The following is a 24,961-nucleotide window of genomic DNA, read 5'->3' on the forward strand; positions in this document are numbered from 1 at the left end:
GACCAGACGGCCCCTCCCGCCCCGTCGCGGCGCGCCCCCTGGCGGACGCCCCGGGCCCAGCCGAGCCACAGCCGCCCGCTCCCCGCGCTGCGCCCCGCCAGACTGGAGCGCTCCTGGCGCCCAGGCGGCTCCCGCTTCCTCGTCCCTCCCACTGGCGGCGGCGGCGGCGGCGGCAGGTACCGTGAGCCCAGTCGGTACCTCCGGAGTTAACTCCTCCCCTGCCGGCCCGCAGCCAGGGGACCTGGGACACCGACTTTCCAGGGTAGTGGACAGGAGGCGGACAGAGGAGCCCTGGGAGAGGAGGCAAGAGACTGGAAGACCGCCGATGGGGACACAGCTTTTCCGCCCTTCTGACAGTGTGCCTCATATTCTGTAGCGGGCATTGGGGTTCTGTTGCCCTACCTATCCTACCCATAGGTGTCCTGGAATTTGGAAAGACAATTCTGTCCAAACCCATTTTAAGGGTCTAAGGATATCAACAGCGGGCCACAGAGGCTGGTTCCTGCAAGACTTGATGAGGGTGCTGAGGGAAGTTCTTCTAAGTGTCTAGCTCGCACCCCTTTTCTTAGCATGGCCTTTCTTTTTCCTAGAAGATCTCAGGACCTCGGAGCAATCACTATGAAGCCTTTGGTTGAGGCGCTGGCCAGAAGAGACCACTAGGGGCCAGGCTGGATTCTGGGGTTAGGGTAGGGGTTTGCCTCCTGAGAAACGGCATTAAATGGGATGAATAAGGCCTCTTGGAGGCTGTCCTTCCATTCTTTCTTACCCATTCCCTACCACATGGGTGTTCATCAGGCTGAGGGGGGCCCACCCAGTGGGGTCCCAGGTTGCCCTGGTCTCTTCAGATCTCCAGGGCAAGAAGGACTAACCTAGACAAGAGATTCCCAAAGGTGCAGGACCACCTTCATCACTCGGAGCACTGTTAATAGCTAGACCTCTTCCTAGCTCTCTAGAACTCCTTCAATCTTGAGGAAAACAAAAGGTCGCATCCTTGGATCCCTTGGAGGCATTTGGAGTGGCCCCAGTCTAGGCCAGGCCCGTGGAAGGCTCTCTGCACTCTCTTCTGTGGTCCCTCTGAGATCCAGTGTGGTCCCTGGCTGCAGCCCCCAGCTCACACCCAGCCTCCTCCCCCACCATCTGCCAGGCGTTGTGCGAGGAATACAGATGAATCTTAATATCGGCCTGGGCCAAGTGCAAAGAGGGAGAGACTGCAGAAGGAGCTAGCCTGGATGAGCCCCTGTCTCCTGGATGCCCTGGGCCTTCTTTCCGGTGTGTGTGTGTGTGTGTGTGTGTGTGTGTGCATGCCTGTGTGTGTAGTGTGCACAAAGATTCCCAAAGCCACGGGGGAGGAAGAAACAGGTAAATTTTCATGTGGCCTTGGAGCCTCTGGTCCAGCTGGGAGGAAGACGCTGTTGGTCTGAGCGTGGGCAGCTTGTTCCTGCTCTCAGCTAGGCAGAGGTGTAAGCTGGGCCCACTCCTTGCCCATTCCAAGTCCTGCTCCCCGGAGAGCAGCGTGGCCCAGCAGAAGGAGGCTTAGATTCCACCCGAGACCCCTATGCGCTGTGTGACCTTGGGTAGGTTACTTCCAGGCTCTGATGCCAGTTTTCAGATCTGTCATTTAGGGAAGGAGAGAAGACATGATGTGTAAACCCAGTGCAAGCCCCACGGCTAGCGGGCATCGTGGGAGTGCAGTAAGTGGAAGGGTTCTCTTCTGCACTGCCCACACATTTGCCTGGGCTTGTTCTTCCTGCCAGGCTTGCCCTCGCTTCCCTCGTGGACACTCCTGGCTCTCACTTCCTCCAAGTTTCTTCTCTGCCTTCATCTATCAGCTACTGGTGGGGCCTCTCCTCTGTACCAGGCACCAGGCCAGGGCCTGGGCTCCAGAGATGAATGGAACACTGTCCCTGCCCTCAAGGATCTCCCCTCTCTGTGTGAAAATCCATCATTATAAGTCACGGCAGTGAGTGTGAAGGCAGTCTCCAGAAAGCCTTGAGGATGCACCCGGAAAGGCAGGGAAGGGACAGGAAGGTCAGTCCTGCACCTTCCCGTCTAAGAGGTCAGGAGGAGTAGGTCTGGCAAGGGCTATTCCTCACAGGGGGTGAGGGAAGTAGAAATGACAGCATCTCGCTGTTCTGGGAGTGCCTCTCCCAGGAGAAGACCAGAGGCAGGGACCAGCCATTGGGGGCTTATGTGTCAGCTGAAGGGGTCTGGTCCCACGTTTGTGGGGAACCTCGGGAGGGTTTTTGAAGGCACTGGTTCCGGTCTGGCTTGCATTTTGGGCAGCTTTCAGGGAGTTCACTGGAAAGAGGAGGGGGAAGGGAAGCAATTAGAAGATAGGGCTGGGGGCCTGAAGACATCAGCATCTGGCAAACCTGGAGAACAAAACCAGTCAGGCTTTGGATGTTGCCAGATGCAGGGAGGGGTGAGGGTGCCACGCAGTGTCCTGCTTTGTGTGACAGGCTGTGTGACAGACGGGGCCGGGGGGGGGGGAGGTTAAATCTCTGGTGTGTGGAGCAGGACGTCGTGGAGGAATTCAGCTGTGGCGATGAAGTATCGCTATGCTGCTGTTGGTTGTTCAGGGGCCCCAGAAAGTTTGCCCTGGGGTGTGGAGGGGGCTGGGCAAGATGTAGGCACAAGAGGAGGAGTCCTAGGCAGTCTGACATTTAAAAAGTTGGCGAAGGAAGAAAATTCCCAGGTGCTCTTGGGCAATGCAGGCAGTCATGAGCAAAGTGGGCCACGAGACCTTTCTGGAAACTGAAGGAGCAGGAACTCTCTCACCTGGTGTGCCATGCAGAGGGGCAGAGTGACAGCCTCCACTATGAAGGCCCCGGGGTTCCTCCAGCCCAGTACTGTATATCTTTACAAGCTTTTAACCCCCAACCAGGTAGCCTCCAACTTTCTGAAAATATGGATGCAGCTCTGTTGGCAGATTGCTTGCCTAGCATACATAAAGCCCTGGGTTTCATCTCTAGCATCCCATAGACAAGGATGGTACACACCTGTAATCCCAGCATTTAGGAAGTGGAGGCAGAAAATCAGATGTTCAAGGCTACTCTCAGCTACATAGTGTTTTGTTTTGTTTTTCGAGACAGAGTTTCTCTGTAGCTTTGGAGCCTGTCCTGGAATTAGCTCTTGTAGACCAGGCTGTCCTCGAACTCACAGAGATCCACCTGCCTCTGCCTCCTGAGTGCTGGGATTAAAGGCGTGCACCACCACTGCCCGGCTACATAGTGATTTTGAAGGATTTTTTAAAATTTTTGTTTTGTTCTTAACGTTTGCCAACATGTATATCTGTGTACTACCTGCTTGCCTGTTGCCTGTAGAGGCCAGAGAGGGCATTAGATCCCCTAAAACTGGAATGACAGACGGTTGGTTGTAGGCTGCTGTGTGGGTGCTGGGAATGGAACTTGGGTCCCCTGGAAGAGCAGCTGGTGCTTTTCTTTTTGCTGGTTTTGTTTTGTTAGGTTTGTTTTTTTTGCAACAAGGCCTCACAATGAGCTATGGCTGATCTGGATATGGCTAGGTAGATGAGGCTAGCCTCAGACCCTCAGAGATCCTCCTGCCTTGGCCTCTCCAGTACTGGAATTCAAGGCAAAAGTCACCCCGCCTAACTCAGTCATTGCTCTTAACCACTGAACCATCTCTCCAACCCCTACATAGTGATTTTGAAGTCAGCTGGGTTACCCAAGACCATATCTGAGGTAGGAAAGAAGACTGGGTGTCATGGTGCATGCTTTTGATCCCAGCACTTGGGAGGGTAAGGCAGGCGGGTCTTTATGAGTTTGCGGCCAGCCTGCTCTATGTAAAACCCCATCTGAAGGGAGAGAGAGAAAGAAAAACTCTGTTATGGGGAGTGTTGGAAAAGAGGGGATGATCCACAGCACAAAAGAACAAAGGAATGCTGGGAATGCAAGGAAAGGAGAAAGGTGACCCTTGAGGGCATCAAAGAGTGGGAAGACAGGACACAGACACAGTGCCCTCTGAACCAAGCACCGTGGTGGTGGCATAATGGTGATTCCCAAGGTGTATCTGTCACTCAGGGCTACATCTCCCTGTGCCCCAGGTCCTTGCCATAGCATGCCCTGCACACAGCAGATAGTCAACAAAGGGAGAGAGGCTTGAGTGCCCAAGGCCTGCCAGGCCCAGCCCCCTCTGCTCCCAAATGCTCCTGGACCAGCATTTGCTCATCACCTCCTTATGCTCTTTCCTGCGATGAGTCTGGTCTCTGTTGTTCCTCCCTTGCCTCCTCAGTGCAGCCCCAGGAAAACAGCACACTGGCCCCTGGTCTGTGCTCAGCCAATGAGCAGGAGATAGACTTCCTGAATGTTTGAAAGGCAGACAGACAGTGTCTGGAGGGGTGTGAGGGAGAGAAGAGGCTAGCTCATAATCATTAATAATCTCCCCCGTTTAGATGTCAATTTGCATTTTAAAGAGTTAGGACAGAAAGTTTCGTATCGGGCATTAGGGAAGCCCAGGGGGAAAAGCCAAACTTAAATAGGGGGGCCGACATGGTCCCAGAGAGATGAATGGGAGATGTGTGGAGCGGTAGGGGGAGAAAAGAACCTTCTAGGCAGATGAAGCAGATCGAGGAAAAGCCACAGATGAAAGACAGCCCAGGAGTGGGGTTCTGAGGGGGCCAGATGAAAGAGTCATTTGTTCCACGGATACTTATCAAGTGTCTACTTTTATGTCGGGTCCTGGCTGGTGTGCAGTATGGCTCTGGACAGGAGACAGTAGTTCTCATTTGTATGGGGAATGTGAGCTGGGAGGGAGACATGGAAGACACAAGAAGGGAAGGCCCGGGCTCTGAGGTGCCAGCACCTAGCATTGAGGGAAGACAAGTTCCAAGAGACAGGAAGGGAGAAGGGTCCTGAGTCACCTGTCATCCAAAGGGTGACAGGGCCTGGGACTGTCAGGGTGTTGGGATAGGGCCTTCTAGGCAAAGGGATGGAGGATTACTCTCCTGAGCCTAGGAAGCCTTAAGGAGGGAGGAACTGGAGAGGCTAGTGTGTGGAAGACAGGAAGAGGGACCCAAGGGAAGAGGGGCAGGTTGTGGCAGGGGTGTGAGAGCGCAGAACTCTGGGGTCTCAGGGGGTGGCTCATGAGTCCTCATGCAGGCTCTGTGCTCTGGAGACAGCATCCCAAAGAGCATCCTGGTCTTTGTGAGTGGTGGAGTTGAGAGCTGGGTGACCTGGGAGCCAGGGTGAGCCAGCAGGTGATGGTAGCCTGAATTAGACCAGAGGGTTGGAAGTGTGAGGAAAGAGACAGTGAGACAGGAGATGGTGGCTCTGAAAAGTGTCTAGGGGGAGGGTGGAGGAGGTCAATTCACTGGCAGAAGGTAAAGGGTCAGAGTTGACCCCCAGCTCTGTGGCCTAGGGAACGTAGGTGCGGGAAGTGTCTGTGGGGATTGGGGCTCAGGTACTGTGAAAATGGACGACACCTGAGGTCAGACTGCCCAAAGCAAACCAGCGTGTGAGCCCGGAGACTCACGGGAGTGACAGCGGGAATTGCAGGCAAAAGGCAGGGGGGCAGGGCAGGGCCACAGTGGGGCTCAGAGGCTGTTGTGTAGAGAGTATTAAGAAAAAAGAGAGATCTCAGAGGACCTTCGACTTGGAAAGCCCTGAGGGAGACTGCTAAAGTCCTAAACTGTGCATTGCTTAGGCTCCGAGGGGAGTGGGATAGCGGGGGTCAGGGTACCTCGAGTGCTTCACAAACCTTCACCATCCTAAGGAACATTTTCCTGGGAAAAACATAGTCTATTTGCTCTGGTTAAGTGTCCTGCTCTGAGACCCACCCCTCGCCATCTCGATTGGTCTCTCCTCTCCCTGGATCTTAGTTTCTTGAGGCTGTGAAGAGCTTTTAGCCTCTCTCACTCCCCGGGTCTTTGTCTGGATGTAGCTGGTGAAAGTGCTTTGTAAACGGGAACAAAAGGAGCGCTGGGCTGCTTCCTGTTGCATTTCAGCATCTTGGGAGGTGAAGAGCAAAGAGGAGAAAACAGGCATCTGGCAAGGAGCCAACACCTGGCACCGGGTCAGTGGCAACCCCCTCAGCCACCTGTCGGCTGGACCCAAGTCACTGTGGTTAACAAGACCATTACAGGGGGCGGTGGAGAGACTGAGCGCGGGTGTGGTGCGAGGATGCGCGTGGCGTCGGCGCGCCACCTGGTGGGCAGTCTGGGAAAGGCACGGCCCCTGGCGGTCCGCTGCGGCGCAGTGCCTTCCCAGTGCTCCTCACAGACTGAAAAATGAATGGCCACCACTTAGGAGGTGAAGGCAGGAGGATCGAAAGTTCGAGATCATGCTCAGATGTATGTCTAATTCGAGGTCATCTTAGGTTACACGAACTCCTGTGCCCTACCTGCCCCCAAAATGGTACGAATGGGGTCGGGTGCCATGCACCTGAGCTCCGAAGACAGATCGCCTGGTCCCTAGCCTGGATTTGTTCACCATCATGAGCAGGTGATTCACCTCTGTGCTCTTCATGGTGATGATAACTGTCGGGCAGACAGCAAGTGCTGAATGAGTGCTATTGGAATACTTTGTTAGCCAAGCAGATTTCCAGGTGTCACTGCCACGCTAGAGCTCATGAGGGAGGCCGCGCTGTCGATGGCAGGCTGTAGGGAAGACAGTGGACGGACGGATGGGTGCAGGTCGTACATCTTGGGTCGCACACAGCCTCAGGATCATCATTGTGAAATGGGTCACCTGCGGCGAGGAATTTTACTTCTTTTACACAGAGGGAACGCGGGGCTCCCAGGGCCCGCAAACTCTGCAGTTCCCAGAGCCATCGGATTCGCCTCGTGGGTTGCAGCCACACCAGCCCAAATTCAGGGACTCGAGATTCTTTGAACCCCCGCTGAATATTGTTGCCAGAACTCCACGTGGCAGCTACTTCCACAGATCGAGTCTTGTCACCTGCCAGGCCTGTCCAGGAGCTTCAACAATTCCGGGGGCTACTCCCCAGGGCAGTAGACACGCCTGGCTGGGGCCTCCATTTCCAGGCCTGTAGCGACGCCTGGCGACCAAAGGAAGAATAACTGTGCCGTCATCGGCGCGCTTCGGCCAGCTCGCTGAGAGGCCCTTCTGGGTGGGGTCCTGCTGGGCTCCCTTGCACGGTAGTTAAGGGAAGCAACAGACACTTCCCTTGAGATCCGGCTCCCCAGAGTAGCCTTGACTTGCTGGGCAGATGACATCTAAGACCATCGGATTCCAAATCCCATCAAAGACCTGGCAGAGAGAGTTTAGGGCCCCAGGAAGGAGCAGGTCTGTGAGTGGTCGGGGACCTTAGGGCCTCAAAGGAGAGGATTTTCAGGTTTTGTTTCTATAAATCATTTGGGGTCATCGTCGTTCCCTTTCTGGCAATTCTAGCCCGTCCTAGCTGGTTTTCTATCACTGAGATGCACACTGTCATCAAAATGACTTGGGGAAGAAAGGGGTCTATTTTATCTAACCCTTCCAGGTCACAGTTCATCACTGAGAAGTCAGGGCAGAGACTCAAGCAGAGACCATGGAGGAATGCTGCTTGCGGCCTTGCTCCCCAGGTTCAGACCCAGCCATCCTCGTTATACCCCCTCAACCGCGTGCCTATGCGTGACTCCACCCATCGTGAGCAGGGCCCCGCTTACATAAATTATTAACCGAGAAAATGCCCCCCACAGACTTGCTTACAGGCCAGACTGGTGGAAGAGTTTTCTCAGCCGAGCTCCCCTCTTCTCGTGTGACCCCGAGTCTGTGTCAAGGCGACAGAAAAAGTAACACACAGCCCCTAAAGGTTTCAATGCGAGTGCATGGGACAAAGGTGGATAAGCTTAGGGATGGCCATGGCCTGAAAAGGGTCTCAGTCCTGGCTGCTTCCTGGAGTGTCAGCAGCAGCCATGAGGCCTAAGGAATGAGCAGGGGATCAACAGAGGGGCAGCGGCACCTAGGCCTGGCTTTTCTGCCACTGATCAGACCTGGCTGTCCACACCCATCTCATGCAAACTCAGCCCCTGCCTGCCAGGGCCCTGAAGCTGGTGGAAGGCCAGTGTCTACACACTCCTGATAAGCCAGCCCCTCTCTGGTGAGTACTGACTTTCCCAGATGGAGGTGCAAAATCATGTGTGTCATGGTTGATATCAGTGATATCAGCCCCTGTGTTCTGCCTCCTGAAGAGCCCCGTCGTCACCCTCATGAGACTCTCCACGCCAGCTTCGTGTCTGCTCCTCCCCACTCCTGTCTCCAGTACACAGCAGGGCAGGCTGCGGGACTCCACTGATGTTCGTGGGGTGGGGTGGGCGTGTGCTGCCGGTTTGCCCTCTCACCAGCCTTCTCCAACCCAAGCGAGAGGGAGTCAGAGTTCGGAGAGGTAATCAGAAGGGTCAGCCCATGCAGTTGTCTTCCTGCTGTCGAGAACTTGCCAAGTCATTGTTAGCAAACGTGGTCTGCATTTTCTCATCTCTCTGTGACTTGGTGCTCTAAGGGCAGGCATGTGTGTGTCTGCATGGGGTATGTGCTTGTGGGGCAGGCGTCTGAGGAGCCAGAGGCAGCAGACTCCCTGTAGCCAGAGTCACAGATGTGACCTGTTGCATGGGTGCCGGGAACACAACCCTGGTCCTCTGCGAGAGCAGGGCCTGCTCTAGCCGCGGCACCATCTCTCCACCACCAAATAGATATCTTGAGGTTTCTGCATTTGTTTTATTTATGGCAAGGGGCATTGATTTTTCCACTAATGACACAAAGTATCCCTTTAGTCACTCATTGACATTTATTAATTATTTAATGTGTGGGGGTGTTTTGACTCTATGTTAAAGGTAATTGGTTTGGGGCTGGGCATAATGGTGAAAGATGGATTCCCAGTACCTGGGAGGCTGAGGCAAGAAGCCTGGAAGGCTGAGGCTAGCCAGAGCTTTATGAGGCTGTGTCTCAACAAGCAAGAGCAAACAATCAAAACCCACAAAATAAATAAATAATTGAAGTTGTCTGGGGCAACAGTGCTTAACTCAAAGAGGAGTGCTAGGTTCCTGGCAGTACAGGCACACACATACACATGGGCACACACACACACACGGACGCACATGCACACACACACACACACACACGGGCGCACATGCACACACACGCACATGGGCACATGCACACACACACACAGGCACGCACGTGTACACACACATGTGCAGCTGGGATGTGGGCATGCTGGAATAGTCCCTGCTTCTCAGGAGACAGGAGGTCTTTAGCTGCTGTGTTAATTACTTTTCGTGTTGTTTTGTCAAATTCCCTAATAAAAAGCAACTCCAGGGCTTATTTTGGCTCAGGTTTGAGAGCCGGGGTCATCATTGCAGGGGAGCTGTGGCGGCTGGAGTGGGAGGCGGCTGGACACATTGCCTTCACAGTCGGGAAGCAGAGAGTGGATACCCACGCTCAGCTCCATTTTCACTCAGGCTGGAACCCTGGCCCGGGAGACCGTGCTGTTCCGTCCCGAGCGGGGATCTTCTGTCTTCAGTTCAACCTCTTGGATTTGGCCTCACTGACACCCACGGGTGTGTCTCCATCACAGCGGCTGGCTTTCCGATGATCTGGCCCTGCTCATCTAGACAGCATCTCAGGCTTCACTCCCTCCCCTCACTGCTTCTGCGTGGCCTCTGAGCCATTGGCAGCCCCTACCAGGCCCTTCCTGACCTTGCCACGCTGTGCCCTCTGCCTGACCTCTTCCTCGGCTAGGCTGGTGGGCACACACCTGCTCACCCTCGGAGGCAAAACCTAGTTGAGAACTTGATTCTTGCCAAGGCTTCTCTTTTCATTACAGGGTTACATAAGTCTATTTTCATGCAAGCATATAATTAGATAATTATATAACGTACCCTGAGTAGTTCCTCACCTCCTGCAACATGCTCCTCCCAGTGCCCCCCAATGTTGTTCATTTACACGGTTCCATCTCTACTTCATATCAGCTATGCATATATGACTTTACGTACCCGTAAGCTTTAGGCCACAAAGGCCAAAAAATGCGGTGTTTGTGTGACACTGACAATAAATTTACTATGACTATCTCCACTTGTATCCATTTTTTTTCATACAAACAACGTAACCCTATTCTTCTTAATGGTTGAGAAAAATTCTATTGTGTACTAAAACCACATTTTCTCCGTCGGCTCCGCTGTTGATGGTTGCCTAGGTTGGCTCTGTAACTTAGCTATTGTCAGTAGCGCTGCAATTCACACTGATGTGCAAACTTCTCCACACTCTGCTGACTTGGAGTCTTTCAGGTGAAGGCAAAGGTGTGGCACAGCGGGTAGATCTATTTTTAATTTTCTTTGGGAGGGCCTCCCTATTGATTTCCATAGTGCCAGGCCTACTTACCGGGCTTCGAGTTGTTCTACAGAGCCATAGTGAGAAAAACAGCACTGTATTGGCATAAAAATAGACACATAGATCAATGGAAGAGAACAGAGGGCCTGGGCCAACCAGTCAGAGCCACCCAATTTTAGAATTTAATTTAATTTAATGGCTTTTTTTTTTTTTTTTTTTTTTGAGACAGGGTTTCTCTGTATAGCTTTGGTGCCTGTCTTGGAATTCACTCTGTAGACCAGGCTGGCTTCAGACTTACAGAGATCCACCTGCCTCTGGAGCCACCTGGTTCTTAACAAGGATACTAAAAATGTAGAGTGGAGACGTGACAGCCTCTTCAGTAAATGTGGGTAGCAAAACTGGATACACAAATGTTGTCTGAGACTAACTGCCCACACCTCAGCCTCTATGAAAATCAACTCCAAATGGTTCAAAGACCTTAATGTTAGACTAGGAACTCTGAACTGCTGGAGGAGGCAATGGGGAAACACTTCAGTGGATTTGCACGGGCAAGGGCTTTCTGAGCAGGACCCGAGGCACGAGGGAAACAGCATTAACAATTGACAAATGGGAATGCTTGAAATGAAAGATGTCCACACGGAGAAATGAAACAGAGCAAAGAGAGAGTCTACAGCATGGAGGGAGATCTTTGCTAGCTAGACAGATGGCGGAGGATTCGAACACACAAAAAACTAAACACCCCAACTCAGTAAATAAGCTAACAAAACGAGCAGACTGCTCTCAAATGGTGAACTACAAACGTCCAGTACATACATAAACATCTGTTCAACATCCCATCAGAGAGATGTTAAACAAAACTACACTGAGATCCATCTCACCCCCACCTCCCCAAAGCAGCAGTCATCAAGAAGACAAATGACAACAAATGCTTGGGCCAATGAGATGGCTCACTCTGTAAAGGCCTTGGCTGCTGTTATTCCGCGAAGCCCCCACAAAAGTCAACAAGGAGACTGAGTCCCATATGTAAAAGCAAAGAGCCTTTATTTTATGCAAGTTTGCAAACTCGGTCTCTCCGCATGTCCAATGTATTGGAATAAACGGAGAGCCCCAAGCTCAGTTAGAATTGGGTTTTTATAATAGTAAAGGTAGGGGTGAGGGGTTTCTGAGGTCAGGACCCCTGATTGGCTGACATTTGTCTAGGGGTGTCCTGGTGAGTGTGTGCTGGCAGGTGATCCTATCTATAGCGGTTGGAATGTTAGGCATTTCCTTTGGATGATCTGTTTTTGGATGGGGGCTCAGGTAAATCTCAGTCTGTGGCTCTTCCTGCAACCAGGTAGCCCTTCAGCCTCAGGCCTCTATTTAACTTTATTGATGGCTGAGTCCTACTCTGGCAGGTGATAATGGTTGGAAGTAGAGAACTTTCTTTGGGTGACCTGCTCATACTTAGCTTATCATGTCTGGCTCCCACAGCCACCAAGTCTGATCACCTGAGTTCAGTCCCCAGAATCCTCATGGTAGAAGGAGAGTTCTTACCCTCAGCTACCCTCTGACCGCCACAGACATGTCATGGCACACACACATACACCCCCACGCAAAATAAAATTTAAACATGTTTAAAAAGTAAACAAAAAAGACAAGCCCTGGCTTCCGTTTGTCTGACTTCACCAACATATTTAGAAATTAAATTTATTTCGTCGTTTATTGCTGTTCACTTACCATTTATTTGTGTGGGACGGCAGTGCCAAGGTCAGAGGACAACTTTCTGGGGAATTGAAGTAAAGTTATCAGACTCGGGGACTGGAGGGATGGCTTAATGGTTAAGCATACTGGCTGCTCTCCCAGAAGAACCGGGTTCAATTCCCAGCACCCACACACAGCTCACAGCTGTCTGTAACTCCTGTTCCAGGGATCTGACACCCGCATACAGACATAGAGGCAGGCAAAACACCAGTGCACATAAAATTAAATAAATTATAAAGCCACCAGGCTTGGAGCCATCTCGCCAGCTCCCAAACCAAGGCTTTTCTTAAATGGAAAGATCAGCCTCCTATCCACGTCCCCTGATCTCAGGCATGGCTCCTTGTGCTTCTTCTACTAGAGGAACAGACTCATGGTGAACTGAGACCCTGGTTGCACTCCACGCCATGAGTAGCGAGTTCTGTGAGAAGCGGTGGCAAGAAAGGTGGGTTCCAGATTTGTTTGGTAGGGGGAGGTGGACACAGTCTTTCTAGAGAAGGTGGATGTGGGCTTTTGAACTGGGTGTTCATGGCAGCATGGGAAACTGAGGAAGATGGCTTCCCCAGGGAAACACCTGCTGAAGTGAAATGCCTGATCATTTAGGGGAAATCAATTTGCCTGGTAAATAAGGCTGCCATATTGTGATCCATCTGGCAGGAAATGAAGCCAAATGCCTCCTCCTACCATCTGACACCACCTACAAAACAGATCCAAGGGGACTTGAAGACCTAAGCAAAAAACTAAACATATTAGAAGAAACTAAAAACATTAGAAGAAAAGCTAGGAGTAAGTTTTATAAAGATTTGTTTATTTATCTCTTTATTTAATTTTGTTTTGGTTTTTCGAGAAGTAGCTTTAGAGCCTGTCCTAGAACTCATGCTGTAGCCCAGGCTGGCCTCGAACTCACAGAGATTCGCCTGCCTCTGCCTCACCAGTACTGGGATTAAAGACATGCACTACCACTGCCCAGCAAGATTTATTTATTTAGATTGTATATGTGTGTTTTGCCTGTGTGTATGTAAGGGAGGCCAGAAGTGGGAGCCAGGTACCCTCTAACTGGAGTTATGGAGGGTTATAAACTGCCATGTGGGTGCTGGTACCCAAACCTTGGTCCTCTGGAAGAGCATCCGGTGCTCTTAACTACTGAGCCGTCCCTCTAGCCCATAGAACACGAATTCTTTAACTTGGAGGATGAAATAACTCTTTTTAAAAATTGTGTGTATGAGTTGGGGTGTGGGTTCAGTGGTGAGGGGCATGTTGTGGTATAGGTTCAGGGGTATGTATATAGGAGTATGGGTTCAGGAGGGAAAGGCATGTTGTGTTGTGGGTTCAGGGGTGTGTGTGTGTATGTTGCAGTGTGGGTTCAGAAATGGGGAAGTCATGCTGTGGTGTGGGTTCAGGAGTGGGGGGTCATGTTGGAGTATGGGTTCAGGTGTGTGCGTGTGTTCAAAAGTGTGTGTGGGGAGTTCATGAGTATGTGTGTATGTGTTGGGGTGTGGGTTCTAGTGGGGGCATGTTGAGGTGTGGGTTCAGGGATGTGTGTATGTTGGAGTGTGGGTTCAGAAGCTGGGGTATGGGTTTAGGGGTGTGTGTGAGGGACCAGAGGTCAACCTGGTGTCATTCCTCAGAGGCATTGTTTTTTGAGGTCTCTCACTGGGACCTAGGCTTGCTGGCTGCACCAGACTGCCTGGCCAGTGAGTCCCAGTGACCCTCCTGTCTGTGCCTCCCCAGCTCTGGAATTACAAATGCAGGCCACCATGCCCAGCTTTTCACCTGGGTGCCTCGTGATTCTGAGGCAGGCACTGTACCAACTGGGTCATCCATTGCCCCAGGCCTTCCCTTGTTTCTGGGGACAGGCTCTTACGTAGCCCAGGCTAGCCTGGGAACTCGTGATATACTTGGGAATGGCCTTGAACGTGTGACTGTTCTCTTCCACCTCTAGGTGTTGGATTGCAACTGAGCTCCACCATGCAAGGTTCCAGAAGATCTTGATTTTTTTTTTTTATGTGTATGGGGTTTTGGCCTGTAGTCTGTGTACTATGTGTGTGCCTAGTGCTGTAGAGGTCAGAGGGGCATCAGATCCCCTGGAAGTGGAGTTGTAGATGGGTTGTGAGCTACCATGTATGTAGATGCTGGGATTGAACCTAGGTCCTCTGGAAGAAAGCCAGTATCTTAATGGCTGAGCCAATTCTCCAGCGCTTGAGACTCTCTTCTTAAGTAAGACAGGTAATTGAGAAGCTGAGACAGACAGGGAGAGGGAGTGGGGAGGGAGGGAGAGGAGAGGAAGGGTGAAGAGAGATAGAGGGAGAGAGAATTTGAAGCGGGACCCAAGATGGCCGGTCTCCGCTACCGTCGTTTCCTTAAGCTCTGTGAGGAATGGACAGTGGACGAGACCAAACGGGGCCGGGGCCGGGGCCGGGACTTGGGCACTTACCTGCGGCAGCGGGTAGCACAGGCCTTTCGGGAGGGAGAGAACACCTGAGGCCTGTGATCAGATGTACAAAAGCTTAGCACGACTGCATTCAAACTACTATAAACACAAGTACCCTCGCCCCAGAGAAACCAGCTTCAGTGGCCTGTCCATGGAAGAATACAAGCTGATCCTGTCCACAGACACCCTGAAAGAGTTTCAGGAGATGGATAAGAGCATGTGGAAGAAACTCCAGGAGAAGTTTGCGCCCACAAGGCCAGAGGAGAAACATAAAGCCTGGGCACGGGTCTTGTCCCGCCCACGTACCTGACCCTCATCAATAAAGCTGTCCAGTTTCTCCACTCAAAAAAAAAAAAAAGAAAAGGAGAGAATTTGTTTATGAAAGAATATTTGACATAAGGTTTCATGGATAAAATACAATGCATGGAAACAATAGATTGAAATATATGTTAAGAATTAATATCATTTCTATAAAATAAACTATATACCAAAAAGAGGCAAACATAAACATCAGGCAGAAGGGCAAGTGGACACAGATCTGCAAGAAGAGGTTCCACCCCTCAGGAGTCAGAGGCAGGCGTCTCAAAAAGGGATGGGCAGCCAGGTGTGGCAGAACACGCCTGTAATTCCAGTACTCAGGAGGCAGACACAGGAGGTTTGCAAGTTGCAGGGTAGCCTGGACTACATAGCAAGTCTCTTTCTTGGAAGACCAAAAATAAATTAATTTTTTTTTTTTTTTTGGTTTTTTCGAGACAGGGTTTCTCTGTGGCTTTGGAGCCTGTCCTGGAACTAGCTCTGTAGACCAGGCTGGTCTCGAACTCACAGAGATCCGCCTGCCTCTGCCTCCCAAGTGCTGGGATTAAAGGCGTGCGCCACCATCGCCCGGCTAAAAATAAATTAATTTTGAAAATTAATGAACTTAATTAAAAAGGACACTTCCACCCTTCATAAGAAAAAAAGTAAACAAACCAAACAAACGAACAGCAAACTAAGGAATAACAAAACCCCTGATCAACTAGTGGAGCTTGTTCCCAGGTGCGCCCTGTCTCCCCAGGAACCGTTCACATCAGCATGGTTCATTTGCTATGAGCAATGTAAAGCATGGGTCCTCCGGCCTCTGCAGCCCAGGCCTACTTGAATTTGCCATCGTCTGCCTCAGCTGCTATCACAGGTCTGCACCCCCAGGCCTGGCTGGAGATGGGTGTTTTTATCACACTGTATCCAGGGACCACACTCTCCTCACAGTTCAACATGCTGATGTGACCATGGTCACCTGGCTGAGGTAGTTTGCTGAGTTTCCTCACCGTGAAGTCCATCTTCCCTCCAAATGATTCTCAACCTTCCTTATGTTGCAACCCTTTAACACAGTTCACATGTTTTGATAACCCTCAACCATAAAATTATTTAGTTGCTACTTCATAACTGTAATTTTGCTACTGTTATGAGTCATAATGTGAATATCTAATATGTAGACCCACGGGGGTTGAGACCCATGGGTTGAGAACCTCTGGTTTAGAAGAAAGGTGGATTTGTAGTTCACAGCTCAGGGGTGGGTGGGCATGGCAAACCTCTCCCCCCTTAAGACACCTGTGTAATTTGTTTCGCATTCTCCTCCACTTAGGGATGTAGCCAGGTACTTCTGGTATCAGAATGAACATGTGGATATTTATGGTTCCTTTGGGTTCTGATCCAGTCTTCCCCTGCTTGAATTTCGCTGCTCACTGTAAAGTGCTGTTTGCATTCAGGTGAGGAGAGTCAAGACCAATCAATAGGCAGGGATGGAGGCCCAGAGAGGGAGCAGCTGCCACTCCAGGGATTGTCTTGTTTCTTTCTTTCTTTCTTTTTTTTTTTTTTCGTTTTTCGAGACAGGGTTTCTCTGTAGCTTTGGAGCCTGGCCTGGAACTCCCTTTGTAGACCAGGCTGGTCTCGAACTCCCAGAGATCCGCCTGCCTCTGCCTCCCGAGTGCTAGGATTAAAGGCGTGCGCCACCACCACCCGGCTCTTGTTTCTTTTCCGGATGCTATGCACCCTGATGGGGCTGGAGAGGTGGCACAGTGGTCAAGAGCTCTGCCCCTCCAGTTTCAGGGACTCCATCTCCCTCTCCCTGCTCCTCAGGCATCAGACACGCTGTGCAGACACATGCATGCAGGTAGGCATGACACTCATATACAGAAAGTAAGGAAATCTTAATTAAAAAAAATATACCACCCTGACCAAAGCAACTTAATAGAGAAAGGGGTCGTTGTAGCTCACAGTTCAAGCCACAGTCCCTTTCCCCCTTTCCGTAGAAGTCAGGGCTTGAGGGACCCTGTCACGTGGTCCACAGCCAGGAGGGGGATGAATGGACCCTGCTGCGGGCTCCTTTCTCTCTTTCTACAGTCTGAATCCCAGGAAATGGTCATACTTGCAGTGGGCAGGCTTCCTCACCTCAGTTCCCTAAATCAAGATGATCACCTCCCTCCCTCAGGAACCCCCCAAAGTCCCGCCCCCGGGTGATTTTAGATCCTTCCAGGTTAGCGGTTAACACTAATTATTTCAGAGAGGTGGAACTAGAGACTAGGGCCTGGAAGTTCTGGAAAATCAAAGGCCAAAAAGAGAGCAGAGTGAGTCTCAGCTCTGCCTTTTGACAAAGGGACCTAGAGCATCCATCTCGTTTACCGCCAGGCAGCCAAACAACCCCTACCTCTGGCTAGTCTCTGCCCGCTGGATCTTAGTGTCCAAAGCCACAGGTCCAGAGAAGTCTCTGCCCTGCCTTCAATGACTTTCCTGTGCCCGTAAAAGGACATTCAAACTCAGTGTGGTGACCCGCCGTGCCTTCTCTGGGAGCCTCCAGTCAAATGCTCTTTCTCAGAGAACCCCCCTGTCCCAGATCCTTTCGCCCCTCACCCATCTGCCCACAGAGTCCTCAGAGAATTGGCTGTGGACCCGGAAAGCGGTGGGTGCCTCTGTGGAGGGGCTGGCCATGGAGCCCCACCAAGTGGCACAGCCCCCAAGAGGTCCCTGTTCTTCGCAGCTGTGAGCTGGAAAGAGGCGAGCTAGCAGCTCTGTCCTCAGACTCCTCCGGTTTGTTGAACTCATTACAAAGGACATGTAGTACGTTGACTTATAATTAAAAAGAAAATCCAATAAAGTTAATAAAAAAAAGAAATTAAAGTTTTCATTTCCTGGGGAACTAAACAAGAAGGCAGCAGAAGGGAGCACAGGTGTCTCCCGAGGCGGCGATGGGGGCGGGGGTGGGTGGCGATTGGAGGAGTGAAGAGCGCTGGAGGGCATGAGGGAGTGGAGGGGTGAGCGAAATAGGGGGGTGCTGGGATCGAGACTGTGGAACTGAAGTATACTAGGATAGCTAGAGGCGAAGCTGCGTTTGCACAGTAGACTTCATGTGGTTTATTGTGGGGTGACTGTGGGCAGTGTGGCTTATGGAGGTGGCAAGGGCCCGCCACCCCGGGACACCACTACTGAAACGTAGACGGCCCGTGGTGCCCATACATACATGTCCGTGTCCCCAGAGCCTTTTAAGGTTAGTCATATCTCATTTTCCTAATAAAACAAATAATAGTTTAAGGTTCTTCCTCCGTTGTAAAGATTCCCCGGGAGGAGGCTCCGCCTCTGGCCAGCAGAGGGCGCTGCGATACCGCGGCATCGCTCTCTGCTCGGGGCTGGGCCAGGGAGTTCCACAACCTCCTGCTCCGTGGGATCTTTGCATCGAAGTTCAGGTCGAACCGGTGTGCCCAGGCGCACTCCAGTGTCTGCTTCTTTGGGTCAAAGAGATGAAGTTGGGTCGGGAGCCTGTTCAGAAGTCGTACCTTTCATGCCCCAGTCTCCTCTCGGAGTTTCACAGCCAGGTCTCTCCTGCTCTGCAATCATGCAATCTCCCTGCTGTGCTCATGGCGCGGTTTCTAGGTGTTCAACCAATAATCTTTCTCGAAGCCGCTCAAAAGTCTCGTGGGCTGTTTTCTGAAATGTAGAAGCGCCCAGAGAACAGCCACAGTCCCTTCTGTCCTAGAAGCTCCTCTACACATGACATAGGCTCAAGTATTTTAAATTGGTTGTGACCTCCTCTCCTGGACCCCTGGAGTGAGGGACCTTCCCCCACAGTAGGCAGAGACCCAGGCCTGGTGGACACTCAAGACTAGTCCTCCCTGTGTGACTGCAGCCCCTTCAAATATTCCCCAGGAGCTCCCCCTCCTGGTTTCCCCAACCCCCACAACTTCTGATGCCCAGAATCGGTCTGGGAGAGGTAACCAACTGCAGGCTCCAGTGTCATGTCTGACTCCCGTTCTGACTGCAGACCTCACCCGTCCTGTTGTCCCAGGCCTGGCAGCATCACGGGGCTCTGTCTCTGTCTCAATCTATCTGCCCCAGGTCTCTCCTCTCAGGCAATGCCTCAGGCATCCCAGGCCTCATGGACTCACGCGCCTGAGGATGAGGTTCACACTTCTGATACTGCTGCCGCCATATTCTGTCCAGGTCGACACACATGCATTACAGTATCCGATTTGAAGCCGTGCTGAGGGGGGGGGGGGGACAGACTCCTGCGCGCTAGACAAGCACTCTGCCAACGGTGCTGCACCCCTGCCGGTTGGTGTCTCTGTCGTCCCACTGTCAAAGGAAGTTCTGCACCTCTCAGTTACGCAGTTTGTACCTCCTGGTATTCTGACTATCTGGGCTATCTTTCCTGGAGTTCACTGGTGGGACCGGGACAACAGCAGCGCTTCCTGGGACTCCACTCCCTCATGGCTAAGATCGCAGCCTTGCTGTGTGGCTGGAAGGAGACACCTCCAGCTGATGCCCAGACATCAAGGGAACACACATGACCCTGACTGCCTGACCTTCTTCTGCCTCACACCTCTTTCTACCAAGGGTTGAGGGCTCCGTTAGACTGTTGCCCAAAGTCAGAGTGTGGGAGGGATCCATGAGGGTAAGGCGAGACCCACCACTGGGGAAGCTGGGAAGGGTGTTCCAGGGCCAGCTTCCCAGGAAGAGCGCCCAGCATCCTCAGCTGTGTGGCATGTGGAGCGTATCTGTAGCCAAGTGGATGTGAGGTGGGCCTGGAGGGATGGCTCAGTGGTTAAGAGCAGGTACTGCTCTCCCAGAGGACCTGGGTTCAGTTTCCAGAACTCACAATGTCTGTAACTCCAGCTAGAGGAAATCTGATGTCTTCTGCTCTTCATGGGCACCAGGCACACACACATACATGCAAGCAAAACTCATCCGCATAACATGTCGGAGGGGCTAAGCCCCCAGCACCCTGGAGCAGTACCCTGGACTAGTACAAAGACCTCCCCTTGCCTCTGCCCCTCCATGTGCATTCTCTGTCAGCTGTGGGGATCAGGCCAATGGGCAGTGTCTCAGGATGTCCCATGTTGTCATCATCTGCTGAAATTTGAGATGTAGGGAGTGGCATGGGCCTGTGCAGACAGACCCTACCAGGAAGGCCGGGGTTAGGCCTCTGATTGTGCCCAGGGTCATCCCGACCCAGACCTGGATGACGAGAGGGTATGGTGGTTATGACCCTGACAAAAACTTGCTTACTATGTGGCTGTGGCAAGGAAGCCCCTATATCTTTCAAGCTTTACTTTCCCTACCTGCAGAATGGGATTAAATAAGGGAGGAGCTGTGAAGCTAAGTCTGTGTGGTGTCAGGTAAGCTCTGATTGTGTTCCATCGGTGATTCACATCCTGGCTACAAGCTCGGGGTCTGCTGTCTCCTGTTCCACTGTGTAGATTTAGATCGCCCCTCGACTGGCCATGCAGGGCACAAAGCAAGCATCCTCAGAAGCAAACCAGTCTTCTTCTTCTTTTTTTTTTTTAAGATTTATTAATTATTTATACAGCATCTGCCTGCATGTATCCCTGCAGGCCAGAAGAGGGCACCAGATCTTATTACAGATGGTTGTGAGCCACCATGTGGTTGCTGGGAATTGAACTCAGGACCTCTGGGAGAACAGTCAGTGCTCTTTAACCTCTGAGCCATCTCTCAGCCCCCCAGACCAGTCTTTATTACTCAGTGACACTAGAATTCAAGTCGCAAATTCAAACGCTCTTTGAATCCTTTTAGTCGGCTTGGTGAGCCCATGGGCAGGGAACCAAGGCCTAGAGAGGCTGTGACACCCAAAGGCACTCAGCAGAGAGGGGTGGAAGCAGCATTGTCTGGCTCAGGTGCCCATGCTCTTCTCCAGAAATAAACACAGTGTAATGCAAACCAAGTGCTTGCCAGGTAAGCACAGGTTCCAGGAATGTGTGCTCATCTTTATTGATGGAGGACCACAGCCTGTAAACCCTGGGAGAGGGCGGGGCTCCCACCGTGTTCCTCTGACTCCGAGGGGGCGGGGCTCCCACCGTTCTCCTCTGACTCTGAGAGGGCGGGGCTCCCACGGTGCTCTTCTGCCGCTGATGCCCTAAGCACTCAGTGAGCAAAAGTGAGTTTTGTGTGTAAGGCTGAGAGAGAGTCAACATACTGAAACAGGATTTGAAGTTTTTCAGGGATCCACAAAAGGAAACCCATCTAGGAAGAGAGAAGACCATGAGGTACAGGGGTGCGAGAGTTGGCGGCCGATGAAACGGGGAGCTCTCAGCAGAGGGCAGATTCCTGCTGTAGTTTGGATGCGCGTTGCTCCCCAGTTTGATGTGTTGGTTCTGTTCTCCACAAGGCAATGGGAGAGGCTGGGGAATCCTCGAGAAGTGGAATCTGGTTGGAGTTCTTTAGGTAACTCTCTACATGTATACATATAAAGAAAATAAAAATAAATTACTAAATAGAATAAGAATTCCAAGTCTAGAGGCCAGCAAGATGGTTCAGTGGGCTAAAGTTCTTGTTGCAAAGGCTTGATGATCTGAGTTCAAGCCCCAGAACCCACAAAAAAGTGGAAGGAGAGGACAACTCCAAAAGTTGACCTCTGACCCTCACGTGCACAATGTGCTCTTCCCATCATGTGCACGCACACGTATGCTTACACACACACTTTTTTTTTGTTTTTTTTGGTTTTTCGAGACAGGGTTTCTCTGTGGCTTTGGAGCCTGTCCTGGAACTAGCTCTTGTAGACCAGGCTGGTCTTGAACTCACAGAGATCCGCCTGCCTCTGCCTCCCGAGTGCTGGGATTAAAGGCGTGCGCCACCATCGCCCGGCCCACACATTTTTTTTTAAACAGAAAAATCTCATTTAATTCCAACAGTGGGGGACAGCGACAGGCAAATTTCTGTGAGTTCAAGGACAGCCTTCATTGTAAGTTCCAGGCTATCCAGGGCTAAAGAGTGAGATCCTGCCCCCACCCCAAATGTCTTGAGTCTCATCCTTGCTTCTAGCCCTGTTTCTTCCTGTCTGGCAAGATTATCTTTTCTGCCATTGTCATTTTCCATGTGACCCAGCCAAGAGGACCCTTCACAAAATAAACTTCTCTTCTTTATAAGTTTGCCTATCTCTGGCATTTTGTTATAATATAAGAAAAGGCTAACAAGCTACCTGGGGAAGTTGTACTAGGGTGTTTAAAGAAAGGGTGACAATGGAGTTACAACTGGAATGCAGGTTGGCAAGCAAACCTCTGTCTGACTCAAGGACGGCCACTCTGACTGGAATTCCGGGGATCGCTGGCATCTAAGCCGCTGGATCAGTTGTCACACAGGATGGCCACTGCCTGGACGATTCAGCTAGAGTGGGAAGGACCTGCAGCTTAGACACCTCAATAAGCCTGTGGGGCCCTGAGAAGTGTGAGCTTACGCTCACTGTGTGTGTAAAATGCACTAGAGATTTTGGGTTCAAATTTGGGTTCGGGCGTAGACAAAAGCGTATGTGAAGGCATATGACCACAGGTGTTGGCATAAGTGAGAAATTCACAGGGGGATAATGAGTACAAAAGTGGGTGCCCAGGATTCCGTTTTCACACATGTATAAACCTGGGCACACTCTGCACGCGTGCATGCACACTCTGTAATGGTGGAAATGGAGGTGTGAGAATGTGTGTGTGTCTGTGTGTGTGCACGTGCACGCGCGCCTGAGGTCAGTATCTTAGGAGGCATTCTGGTCAAGACGGGTTGTTGAGAAGCAAGCCCTAAGAAAAGGTTCCGCATCCTGTGAATTTGCATTTCTAGGGTTGCCTAGAAATGGCCAACTACGAAACACAGGCAAATGAGATGTAAGTGATATGTAAATAAGCAGGGCCCTCGGGACCCTCCTGGAGCCCTGGGGGCTAGAGCGGTGGAAAGTCTGTGGGCTCAGGCTCAAAACCTCACAAGACCCAGAGTCTTCCATGAGATCCCACGGGAGGGTTCCAGCTGCTGCAAAGCCTGGCTCCCAGCTGTGAGGTGGCCGTGGGGGAGGGTAGAAAGAGGGGAAAGGAGCTCCCAGACTCTACCGGGGAGAATGGATGTCACAGTGACAGCTGGCCAAGCTTGCTTTCACTAGTCTCCCAGTTGTTGGGGCGCCAGGGTGAGGGATCAAGGGTAGACGGGGCCCCGAGATGGGCTTGCAGGACTCCTTGGGGCTTTCCTTGGCTTTCCGAGCGGAGACCACGGAGGTGGAGGAGCCTTCTGGCCCTCCCTGACTCCCTGTTTACAGAGGATCTGAGATGGCTCAGCAGAGAGCTATCAGGACAAGGCTGTGTATGCCCTAGAGTGTTTGTGCCTATGCCAAGGAGGGCGCTGCCTGACTCAACACACGCGCTGCTCAGGCAGCGCACGCACCATCCCTCACAGGCCGTCTACACCATCCTTAAAGCGGGTTCAACAGCTCCGGATCCCTGGCCTCGATGCCCAGCCTCCAGGCCCCGGGTGCAGCTTCTGAAGGGCTGCCCCAAATTGGGCTCCAGTTCCAGCAGGGCCCTCCTTCCACGTTCCCACGTTGGGACCTAGCCGGGGGTGCATGTTTTCCAGGCCCCCATGCTCTGCTCCCCATTGTCGATCCACATACAACGGGGGGAGGGGGGGCCAGCTGCCTCTGAAGTTGGAGATCCAGTCTTCATGTGGCATTTCTCTTCCCTGAGGCAGAGACCCCTGAAAGCAGGCAGGAGCTGTGTGAGCACACAGCCTCGAGTTTCCAAGAGCAATGGCTGTTTCCGCGGTCACACGGGAGCCTCTTAAAGGCAGGGTTCGGTACTGTTCTTAGGTCTGGGACAGTGGACAGACATCCCGATTTGCCTCAGACTTAACCAAAGGCCCTGTTGAAATTCAAGAAGAATGTGAAAGGCAGAAGAGGTTTAATGACTACCCCGTGGCCATCACAGCGTGGGGAAACTGACTGACAGAATGGACATGACTTGTCAGTGGCCCACAGGAACCCAGAGCAGAACCCTACGCCCACCCCGGCCAGGCCATCTCCGGCTCTTTCCTATGTATTCCGGTCCCTAGACTGTTCCTGCTCACAGGTCCCCTCTCCTTGAGAGTGAACTAGCTTCAGCTCAGTGCCCTTGCTGGTCTCACTCAGTAGTCACTTTGGCATTTGCAGCTGGGCCAGCTGAGGGACCGGGCCAATAGACAGTTACAGCTGGAATTGGGAGAAGATAGCAGGAGCTTCAGGGTCCCTCAGTTGGGTAGTCCCTCCCAGAGAGACACTTCTGCGATGAAGCCCCTGGCCACTCCCCAGAGCCACAGGCTTCTGGCAGAATACACAAGAGGCTTGTGTTTGGGAACCACAGGGTTGCTTGCATCTGTCCTGGCCCCTTGGGAGCTGGTGAGAAGCAGGGCCTAGGGAAGACCTCAGTCCCAACAGCAGCAGAGAATTGTCCCTTCTGCTCAGCTTCACAGGGACATGCCCAGCTCTGGCCTCAGGCAATACCAATACACAAGGGAAGCATGGCCCCTGCTCTCAGGGACCCCAAGGGGACAGCCCCACCCACTCTTCCATAACCATCACTTCCATTGCCTTTGGTCTGGTCAGTGTTGGTATGTCTCCAGTAGGCGAAATCCGAGACTCATCTGGTGAGGTCTAGGCTGCCCCTTGCCCTCAGAATGTGTGGAACCTGGCCTGCGGCAGGTGTTTATCAAACATATGGAATCGAATAGCGTGGTTTGAGAACCACAGTCCAGCCCCAGCGAGAAAACAGATCCACTGTCTTCAGCAGCACTGACTGTGACCAGGAAGGAGCTCCTTGCCCTTCCAGGGCTCCCAACCCCTTCTCCAGCCAGCCCTTTAATTCCTTCTCTCCAGGCTCACATCTAAACATTTCCTCCTGGGCCTCACACCTTCCATGGCTCCCTACTGCTCTTGAGGGCACCCCAGTTCTGCACCTGGCATACCCAGTCTTACCTCCCTCCCCCTCCCCCAGTCTCAAACTCGGACTTTTCCAGTGCCCCGTGCCTCTTCTCCCTTGCCTGCCTGGGATGTGCAAGGCCCCTGCTCTGTGCTCCTGTAACCCCGTGAATCTCTCAGTATTTGTCAAGACGGTGTGGTCTTGGAACAGGGCCTTGCATTCAGCACTGGGACAGACCCCACAGCCCAACCCTCCCTGCCCTGGACTCTTCTTCAGCCCAGTCCCTTTTTGATGTCTTCCTGTCAGTTGTCACATCAGGACAGACT

At 52.1% G+C, this 24,961-nt stretch overlaps 1 pseudogene; it reads left to right on the plus strand.

The window, feature by feature from the left end:
• Positions 1–14,352: 14,352 nt before the first annotated feature.
• On the plus strand, positions 14,353–14,786 carry LOC130878636 (ubiquinol-cytochrome-c reductase complex assembly factor 2-like; annotated as a pseudogene).
• The last annotated feature ends 10,175 nt before the right edge of the window (positions 14,787–24,961 follow it).

Source organism: Chionomys nivalis, chromosome 7 (assembly GCF_950005125.1).
Source record: "Chionomys nivalis chromosome 7, mChiNiv1.1, whole genome shotgun sequence".
In the NCBI taxonomy this organism is placed as follows: Eukaryota; Metazoa; Chordata; class Mammalia; order Rodentia; family Cricetidae; genus Chionomys; species Chionomys nivalis.